Raw genomic sequence first — 9,971 nt, 5'->3', positions numbered from 1 at the left:
AACTTTCTCTGAGCCGATGCTGATCAGGGGAGTTATTAGACTGATACATGAAGCTGATCAGGGGAGTTAATAGACTGATACCTGAAGCTGATCAGGGGAGTTATTAGACTGATACCTGAAGCTGATCAGGGGAGTTATTAGACTGATACCTGAAGCTGATCAGGGGAGAGTTATTAGACTGATACATGAAGCTGATCAGGGGAGTTAATAGACTGATACCTGAAGCTGATCAGGGGTGTTATTAGACTGATACCTGAAGCTGATCAGGGGAGTTAATAGACTGATACCTGAAGCTGATCAGGGGAGTTATTAGACTGATACCTGAAGCTGATCAGGGGAGTTAATAGACTGATACCTGAAGCTGATCAGGGGAGTAATTAGACTGATACATGAAGCTGATCAGGGAGTTATTAGACTGATACCTGAAGCTGATCAGGGAGTTATTAGACTGATACATGAAGCTGATCAGGGAGTTAATAGACTGATACCTGAAGCTGATCAGGGAGAGTTATTAGACTGATACCTGAAGCTGATCAGGGAGTTAATAGACTGATACCTGAAGCTGATCAGGGGAGTTATTAGACTGATACCTGAAGCTGATCAGGGGAGTTATTAGACTGATACCTGAAGCTGATCAGGGGGTTATTAGACTGATACCTGAAGCTGATCAGGGGAGTTAATAGACTGATACCTGAAGCTGATCAGGGGAGAGTTAATAGACTGATACCTGAAGCTGATCAGTGGAGTTATTAGACTGATACCTGAAGCTGATCAGGGGAGTTATTAGACTGATACCTGAAGCTGATCAGGGGAGTTATTAAACTGATACGTGAAGCTGATCAGGGGAGTTATTAGACTGATACCTGAAGCTGATCAGGGGAGTTATTAGACTGATACCTGAAGCTGATCAGGGGAGTTATTAGACTGATACCTGAAGCTGATCAGGGGAGCTATTAAACTGATACATGAAGCTGATCAGGGGAGTTATTAGACTGATACCTGAAGCTGATCAGGGGAGTTAATAGACTGATACCTGAAGCTGATCAGGGGAGTTATTAAACTGATACCTGAAGCTGATCAGGGGAGTTATTAAACTGATACCTGAAGCTGATCAGGGGAGTTATTAGACTGATACATGAAGCTGATCAGGGGAGTTAATAGACTGATACCTGAAGCTGATCAGTGGAGTTATTAAACTGATACATGAAGCTGATCAGGGGAGTTATTAGACTGATACCTGAAGCTGATCAGGGTGTCCTGCTGTCCTATCCTGTAGACTGGACTACTGCTGTCCTAACCTGTAGACTGGACTACTGCTGTCCTAACCTGTAGACTGGACTACTGCTGTCCTAACCTGTAGACTGGACTACTGCTGTCCTATCCTGTAGACTGGACTACTGCTGTCCTAACCTGTAGACTGGATCACTGCTGTCCTAACCTGTAGACTGGACTACTGCTGTCCTAACCTGTAGACTGGACTACTGCTGTCCTAACCTGTAGACTGGACTACTGCTGTCCTAACCTGTAGACTGGACTACTGCTGTCCTAACCTGTAGACTGGACTACTGCTGTCCTAACCTGTAGACTGGACTACTGCTGTCCTAACATGTAGACTGGACTACTGCTGTCCTAACCTGTAGACTGGACTACTGCTGTCCTAACCTGTAGACTGGACTACTGCTGTCCTAACATGTAGACTGGACTACTGCTGTCCTAACCTGTAGACTGGACTACTGCTGTCCTAACCTGTAGACTGGACTACTGCTGTCCTAACCTGTAGACTGGACTACTACTGTCCTAACCTGTAGACTGGACTACTGCTGTCCTAACCTGTAGACTGGACTACTGCTGTCCTAACCTGTAGACTGGACTACTACTGTCCTAACCTGTAGACTGGATTACTGCTGTCCTAACCTGTAGACTGGACTACTGCTGTCCTAACCTGTAGACTGGACTACTGCTGTCCTAACCTGTAGACTGGACTACTGCTGTCCTAACCTGTAGACTGGACTACTGCTGTCCTAACCTGTAGACTGGACTACTGCTGTCCTAACCTGTAGACTGGACTACTGCTGTCCTAACCTGTAGACTGGACTACTGCTGTCCTAACCTGTAGACTGGACTACTGCTGTCCTAACCTGTAGACTGGACTACTGCTGTCCTAACCTGTAGACTGGAGCCTGCTGTCCTAACCTGTAGACTGGACTACTGCTGTCCTAACCTGTAGACTGGACTACTGCTGTCCTACCTTGTAGACTGGACTACTGCTGTCCTAACCTGTAGACTGGATCACTACTGCTGTCCTAACCTGTAGACTGGACTATTGCCGTCCATCCTTGTAGACTGGACTACAGCTGTCCTAACCTTGTAGACTGGACTACTGCTGTCCTAACCTGTAGACTGGACTACTGCTGTCCTAACCTGTAGACTGGACTACTGCTGTCCTAACCTGTAGACTGGATCACTGCTGTCCTAACCTGTAGACTGGACTACTACTGTCCTAACCTGTAGACTGGACTACTGCTGTCCTAACCTGTAGACTGGACTACTGCTGTCCTAACCTGTAGACTGGACTACTGCTGTCCTAACCTGTAGACTGGACTACTACTGTCCTAACCTGTAGACTGGACTACTGCTGTCCTAACCTGTAGACTGGACTACTGCTGTCCTAACCTGTAGACTGGACTACTGCTGTCCTAACCTGTAGACTGGACTACTGCTGTCCTAACCTGTAGACTGGACTACTGCTGTCCTAACCTGTAGACTGGAGCCTGCTGTCCTAACCTGTAGACTGGACTACTGCTGTCCTACCTTGTAGACTGGACTACTGCTGTCCTAACCTGTAGACTGGACTACTGCTGTCCTAACCTGTAGACTGGACTACTGCTGTCCTAACCTGTAGACTGGATTACTGCTGTCCTACCTTGTAGACTGGACTACTGCTGTCCTAACCTGTAGACTGGACTACTGCTGTCCTAACCTGTAGACTGGACTACTGCTGTCCTAACCTGTAGACTGGACTACTGCTGTCCTACCTTGTAGACTGGACTACTGCTGTCCTAACCTGTAGACTGGACTACTGCTGTCCTAACCTGTAGACTGGACTACTGCTGTCCTAACCTGTAGACTGGATCACTGCTGTCCTAACCTGTAGACTGGACTACTACTGTCCTAACCTGTAGACTGGACTACTGCTGTCCTAACCTGTAGACTGGATTACTGCTGTCCTAACCTGTAGACTGGACTACTGCTGTCCTAACCTGTAGACTGGACTACTGCTGTCCTAACCTGTAGACTGGACTACTGCTGTCCTAACCTGTAGACTGGACTACTGCTGTCCTAACCTGTAGACTGGACTACTGCTGTCCTAACCTGTAGACTGGACTACTGCTGTCCTAACCTGTAGACTGGACTACTGCTGTCCTAACCTGTAGACTGGACTACTGCTGTCCTAACATGTAGACTCTACTGCTGTCCTACCTTGTAGACTGGACTACTGCTGTCCTAACCTGTAGACTGGACTACTGCTGTCCTAACCTGTAGACTGGACTACTGCTGTCCTAACCTGTAGACAGGACTACTGCTCTCCTAAACTGTAGACTGGACTACTGCTGTCCTAACCTGTAGACTGGACTACTGCTGTCCTAACCTGTAGACTGGACTACTGCTGTCCTAACCTGTAGACTGGACTACTGCTGTCCTAACATGTAGACTGGACTACTGCTGTCCTAACCTGTAGAATGGACTACTGCTGTCCTACCTTGTAGACTGGACTACTGCTGTCCTAACCTGTAGACTGGACTACTGCTGTCCTAACCTGTAGACTGGACTACTGCTGTCCTAACCTGTAGACTGGACTACTGCTGTCCTAACCTGTAGACTGGACTACTGCTGTCCTAACCTGTAGACTGGACTACTGCTGTCCTAACCTGTAGACTGGACTACTGCTGTCCTAACCTGTAGACTGGACTACTGCTGTCCTAACCTGTAGACTGGACTACTGCTGTCCTAACATGTAGACTGGATTACTGCTGTCCTACCTTGTAGCTGTGGTCTGGGCAAATATTCTCTCACCATAGTCCAGTCAAAATAGTCTCCTCTCTTACTTCCTCCCCTGCAGGTTTGTCCCGGGGGAAATAAACATGCACCTCCCTTAAGTGACCTGAGGAAATAGGGAATAGGGTGCCATTTGACCTGAGCCAATAGGGAATAGGGTGCCATTTGGCCTGAGCCAATAGGGAATAGGGTGCCATTTGGCCTCAGCCAATTGGGAATAGGGTGCCATTTGGCCTGAGCCAATAGGGAATAGGGTGACATTTGACCTGAGCCAATAGGGAATAGGGTGCCATTTGGCCTGAGCCAATAGGGAATAGGGTGCCATTTGACCTGAGCCAATAGGGAATAGGGTGACATTTGACCTGAGCCAATAGGGAATAGGGTGCCATTTGGCCTGAGCCAATAGGGAATAGGGTGACATTTGACCTGAGCCAATAGGGAATAGGGTGCCATTTGGCCTGAGCCAATAGGGAATAGGGTGCCATTTGACCTGAGCCAATAGGGAATAGGGTGCCATTTGGCCTGAGCCAATAGGGAATAGGGTGCCATTTGGCCTGAGCCAATAGGGAATAGGGTGACATTTGACCTGAGCCAATAGGGAATAGGGTGCCATTTGGGACTCCGATAAACTCTATTGTTTGGTAAAATGTTAGTTTTGGAGAAGGATCAAGCTTCACCGACAGAATGATCACGCCAACGTTTCTCCACAACATTTCTCCGTCCCACCAGCAGCCTGTCTCACAGAATCCTTTGAATTTTTTTTGACGCTGTGTGATTAAAGGCCTAATCAGCTGTGATTGATGGCAATATCTACTGGTGATTAAAAAGGCAGCCCCTGACAGGCGCTGGTGGTGTTTTAGGGAGCGCGAGGTAGACTCATGATGAACCCCCGTAATGGGTTTATTTTCAAAAGCTACCCACCCTTCATTGATTTACAGGTTGGAAAATAATTTAATATGCTTGTCAAGTAACGTTGTTGTAATAAGCCATCTAAAACAATTTATTGGATGTTCTCACACTATAATTCATGACAGCCACGCATGTTTTATGGCCAATCAATCAACAGGCGAGATCCCTCCAACACCACTGGCCTTGGAACTGAGATGGAGCAGTAGCAGCTGAGGAGGAACCACCACTACTACTGTGGAGGAACAGGACCCTCAACCACCACTACTACTGTGGAGGAACAGGACCCACAACCACCTCTACTACTGTGGAGGAACAGGACCCACAACCACCACTACTACTGTGGAGGAACAGGACCCACAACCACCACTACTACTGTGGAGGAACAGGACCCACAACCACCACTACTACTGTGGAGGAACAGGACCCACAACCACCTCTACTACTGTGGAGGAACAGGACCCTCAACCACCACTACTACTGTGGAGGAACAGGACCCACAACCACCACTACTACTGTGGAAGAACAGGACCCACAACCACCACTACTACTGTGGAGGAACAGGACCCAGAACCACCACTACTACTGTGGAGGAACAGGACCCACAACCACCACTACTACTGTGGAGGAACAGGACCCACAACCACCACTACTACTGTGGAGGAACAGGACCCACAACCACCACTACTACTGTGGAGGAACAGGACCCAGAACCACCACTACTACTGTGGAGGAACAGGATCAACAACCACCACTACTACTGTGGAAGAACAGGACCCAGAACCACCACTACTACTGTGGAGGAACAGGACCCACAACCACCACTGCTACTGTGGAGGAACAGGACCCAGAAGCACCACTACTACTGTGGAGGAACAGGACCCAGAACCACCTCTACTACTGTGGAGGAACAGGACCCAGAACCACCACTACTACTGTGGAGGAACAGGACCCACAACCACCACTACTACTGTGGAGGAACAGGACCCAGAACCACCTCTACTACTGTGGAGGAACAGGACCCACAACCACCACTACTACTGTGGAGGAACAGGACCCACAACCACCACTACTACTGTGGAGGAACAGGACCCACAACCACCACTACTACTGTGGAGGAACAGGACCCACAACCACCACTACTACTGTGGAGGAACAGGACCAACAACCACCACTACTACTGTGGAGGAACAGGACCCAGAACCACCACTACTACTGTGGAGGAACAGGACCCACAACCACCACTACTACTGTGGAGGAACAGGACCCACAACCACCACTACTACTGTGGAGGAACAGGACCCACAACCACCACTACTACTGTGGAGGAACAGGACCCACAACCACCACTACTACTGTGGAGGAACAGGACCCACAACCACCACTACTACTGTGGAGGAACAGGACCCACAACCACCACTACTACTGTGGAGGAACAGGACCCACAACCACCACTACTACTGTGGAGGAACAGGACCAACAACCACCACTACTACTGTGGAGGAACAGGACCCACAACCACCACTACTACTGTGGAGGAACAGGACCAACAACCACCACTACTACTGTGGAGGAACAGGACCCACAACCACCACTACTACTGTGGAGGAACAGGACCCACAACCACCACTACTACTGTGGAGGAACAGGACCCACAACCACCACTACTACTGTGGAGGAACAGGACCCACAACCACCACTACTACTGTGGAGGAACAGGACCCACAACCACCACTACTACTGTGGAGGAACAGGACCCACAACCACCACTACTACTGTGGAGGAACAGGACCCACAACCACCACTACTACTGTGGAGGAACAGGACCCACAACCACCACTACTACTGTGGAGGAACAGGACCCACAACCACCACTACTTCTGTGGAGGAACAGGACCAACAACCACCACTACTACTGTGGAGGAACAGGACCAACAACCACCACTACTACTGTGGAGGAACAGGACCCAGAACCACCACTACTACTGTGGAGGAACAGGACCCACAACCACCACTACTACTGTGGAAGAACAGGACCCACAACCACCACTACTACTGTGGAGGAACAGGACCCACAACCACCACTACTACTGTGGAGGAACAGGACCCAGAACCACCACTACTACTGTGGAGGAACAGGACCCAGAACCACCACTACTACTGTGGAGGAACAGGACCCACAACCACCACTACTACTGTGGAGGAACAGGACCCACAACCACCACTACTACTGTGGAGGAACAGGACCCAGAACCACCTCTACTACTGTGGAGGAACAGGACCAACAACCACCACTACTACTGTGGAGGAACAGGACCAACAACCACCACTACTACTGTGGAGGAACAGGACCCACAACCACCACTACTACTGTGGAGGAACAGGACCAACAACCACCACTGCTACTGTGGAGGAACAGTACCCACAACCACCACTACTACTGTGGAGGAACAGGACCAACAACCACCACTACTACTGTGGAGGAACAGGACCAACAACCACCACTACTACTGTGGAGGAACAGGACCAACAACCACCTCTACTACTGTGGAGGAACAGGACCCTCAACCACCTCTACTACTGTGGAGGAACAGGACCCACAACCACCACTACTACTGTGGAGGAACAGGACCAACAACCACCACTACTACTGTGGAGGAACAGGACCCACAACCACCACTACTACTGTGGAGGAACAGGACCCACAACCACCACTACTACTGTGGAGGAACAGGACCAACAACCACCACTACTACTGTGGAGGAACAGGACCCACAACCACTACTACTGTGGAGGAACAGGACCCACAACCTCCACTACTACTGTGGAGGAACAGGACCCACAACCACCTCTACTACTGTGGAGGAACAGGACCCACAACCACCTCTACTACTGTGGAGGAACAGGACCCACAACCACCTCTACTACTGTGGAGGAACAGGACCAACAACCACCACTACTACTGTGGAGGAACAGGACCCAGAACCACCACTACTACTGTGGAGGAACAGGACCCACAACCACCACTACTACTGTGGAGGAACAGGACCCACAACCACCACTACTACTGTGGAGGAACAGGACCCACAACCACCACTACTACTGTGGAGGAACAGGACCCACAACCACCACTACTACTGTGGAGGAACAGGACCCACAACCACCTCTACTACTGTGGAGGAACAGGACCCACAACCACCACTACTACTGTGGAAGAACAGGACCAACAACCACCACTACTACTGTGGAGGAACAGGACCCACAACCACCACTACTACTGTGGAGGAACAGGACCCACAACCACCACTACTAGTGTGGAGGAACAGGACCCACAACCACCACTACTACTGTGGAGGAACAGGACCCACAACCACCACTACTACTGTGGAGGAACAGGACCCACAACCACCACTACTACTGTGGAAGAACAGGACCCACAACCACCCTACTACTGTGGAGGAACAGGACCAACAACCACCACTACTACTGTGGAGGAACAGGACCCACAACCACCACTACTACTGTGGAGGAACAGGACCCACAACCACCACTACTACTGTGGAGGAACAGGACCCACAACCACCACTACTACTGTGGAGGAACAGGACCCAGAACCACCACTACTACTGTGGAGGAACAGGACCCACAACCACCACTACTACTGTGGAGGAACAGGACCCACAACCACCACTACTACTGTGGAGGAACAGGACCAACAACCACCACTACTACTGTGGAAGAACAGGACCCACAACCACCACTACTGTGGAGGAACAGGACCCAGAACCACCACTACTACTGTGGAGGAACAGGACCCACAACCACCACTACTACTGTGGAGGAACAGGACCCAGAACCATCACTACTACTGTGGAGGAACAAGACCAACAACCACCACTACTACTGTGGAGGAACAGGACCCAGAACCACCACTACTACTGTGGAGGAACAGGACCCACAACCACCACTACTACTGTGGAGGAACAGGACCCAGAACCACCACTACTACTGTGGAGGAACAAGACCAACAACCACCACTACTACTGTGGAGGAACAGGACCAACAACCACCACTACTACTGTGGAGGAACAGGACCCACAACCACCACTACTACTGTGGAGGAACAGGACCCAGAACCACCACTACTACTGTGGAGGAACAGGACCCACAACCACCACTACTACTGTGGAGGAACAGGACCCAGAACCACCACTACTACTGTGGAGGAACAGGACCCACAACCACCACTACTACTGTGGAGGAACAGGACCAACAACCACCACTACTACTGTGGAGGAACAGGACCAACAACCACCACTACTACTGTGGAGGAACAAGACCAACAACCACCACTACTACTGTGGAGGAACAGGACCCACAACCACCACTACTACTGTGGAGGAACAGGACCCAGAACCACCACCACTACTACTGTGGAGGAACAGGACCAACAACCACCACTACTACTGTGGAGGAACAGGACCCACAACCACCACTACTACTGTGGAGGAACAGGACCCACAACCACCACTACTACTGTGGAGGAACAGGACCCACAACCACCACTACTACTGTGGAGGAACAGGACCCACAACCACCACTACTACTGTGGAGGAACAGGACCCAGAACCACCACTACTACTGTGGAGGAACAGGACCAACAACCACCTCTACTACTGTGGAGGAACAGGACCCAGAACCACCACTACTACTGTGGAGGAACAGGACCCACAACCACCACTACTACTGTGGAGGAACAGGACCCACAACCACCACTACTACTGTGGAGGAACAGGACCAACAACCACCACTACTACTGTGGAGGAACAGGACCAACAACCACCACTACTACTGTGGAGGAACAGGACCCACAACCACCACTACTACTGTGGAGGAACAGGACCCACAACCACCACTACTACTGTGGAGGAACAGGACCCACAACCACCACTACTACTGTGGAGGAACAGGACCAACAACCACCAGGACTACTACTGTGGAGGAACAGG

The sequence above is a fragment of the Oncorhynchus masou genome, unplaced genomic scaffold (genome assembly GCF_036934945.1).
Source record: "Oncorhynchus masou masou isolate Uvic2021 unplaced genomic scaffold, UVic_Omas_1.1 unplaced_scaffold_1090, whole genome shotgun sequence".
Taxonomy (NCBI): Eukaryota; Metazoa; Chordata; class Actinopteri; order Salmoniformes; family Salmonidae; genus Oncorhynchus; species Oncorhynchus masou.
This window is presented reverse-complemented; position numbering follows the sequence as displayed.